This window comes from Gekko japonicus, unplaced genomic scaffold, assembly GCF_001447785.1.
Source record: "Gekko japonicus isolate JY-2015 unplaced genomic scaffold, Gekko_japonicus_V1.1 scaffold24106, whole genome shotgun sequence".
Classification (NCBI taxonomy): Eukaryota; Metazoa; Chordata; class Lepidosauria; order Squamata; family Gekkonidae; genus Gekko; species Gekko japonicus.
In genome coordinates this window covers 1-1,413 of record NW_015216111.1, presented here as the reverse complement: position 1 = coordinate 1,413, position 1,413 = coordinate 1, and the positions used below count along the sequence as shown (strand labels likewise).

General features: G+C 55.1%; 1 non-coding gene across 1 annotated transcript; it reads right to left on the bottom strand.

Annotated features, from left to right (window-relative positions):
• Positions 1-239: 239 nt before the first annotated feature.
• Positions 240-311, bottom strand: TRNAA-GGC. The gene has a single exon. It is a non-coding gene; the product is annotated as a tRNA-Ala (tRNA).
• Positions 312-1,413: the final 1,102 nt, after the last annotated feature.

Below are 1,413 nucleotides of genomic sequence, written 5' to 3'. Positions count from 1 at the left end.
GCTAAGCAGAAGCTCTGCCACTGATCTATGACCCAACTTCATGGCTCTCCAGGGTCTCAAGCGGAGGTCTTTCACATCCCCTCCTGCCTGGTCCTTTCAACTGGAGATGCTGGGGACTGAACCTGGGACCTTCTGCATGCCAAGCAGAGGCTCTGCCACTGATCTATGACCCCACTTCATGGCTCTCCAGGGTCTCAGGCAGAGGTCTTTCACATCCCCTCCTGCCTGGTCCTTTGTACTGGAGATGCCGGGGATTGAACCCGGGACCTTCTGCATGCCAAGCAGATGCTCTACCACTGAGCCACAGCCCCTCCCCAAATCAGTTGGTCCTCCTCACTATATTCTTGCACCATCTCCCTGGGGCTCGACACTCCCAGCCTTTGCTGGCTCACGCTGTTGGACCTGGGCTGTGTATAATACTCAGGGCCCCTGGCAAGGGATGGGGAAGGGGAGGGTGGCTAGATCCAGGTTGGGGAACTCGTGGAGCTTTGGGGGTGGAGTCTGGGGAGGACCGGGACCTCAGTGGGGGTGCGATGCCATTGAGTCCCCCTTCCAAAGCATCCCTTTTCTCCAGGGGAACTGATTTCTGTAGTCTGGAGACGAGCTGTAATTCCAGGGGACCCCCGGTTCCCACCTGGAGGGCTGGCCCCCCTAAGCTTCATAGGTTCAGTATAAGAAATGCAACAAACAGTGCCAAAAGTCCCCCCCTCCCACACATGCACATAGGGTTGCCAGGTCGTACCCGGCTGGTGGTGGGGAGGGGTCCACCCTTGTTCCGGGAGCCTTCTGGCGTGCACAAGAAGCACGTGCATTGCAATGACATCACCCGGAGGTGACATCATTGCACTGGGCATGTCAGGCAGGATGCTCTAGCATTTGGGCAAAAGAAACTCTATGGTGACCAAATGCTAGAGCGTCCCCTGTGCGATGTGCCCGGTGCAATGATGCCACCTCCACGTGATGTCATTGTGTCGGGCACATCAGGCGGGACAGGGCTCTTTGGGGGTGGGGCTCCACCCACTGGTCAGCCGGCTGATGGCATATTGGGGGGCCCCAAAATCGGAGGAACCCCTGTCCCCATCGGAGGGGTGGTGGTGACCCTACAGTTTGGGGAGCCAGTGGTGCAAACAATAGCTTTCTGGGGTTCTTTCAGATCATGAAACCAATACTGTGAGAAAGGCTTAACTCCTGTCCCCTCCCCACACCACACCACAGACCCAGTCTTAATTTGGACATCATTCTCAGTGGGAACAAAAAAAACCAACAGTTTGGGAGCTCATTTGGAATACTGTGTGCAGTTCTGGTCACCACACCTTAAAAAGGATATTACGGGGTATAAATCCAATCTCTTCTTCTTCTTCTTCTACAGACACACCAAAAATTGATTTGCCCCAGTGGTGCAAACAATAGCTT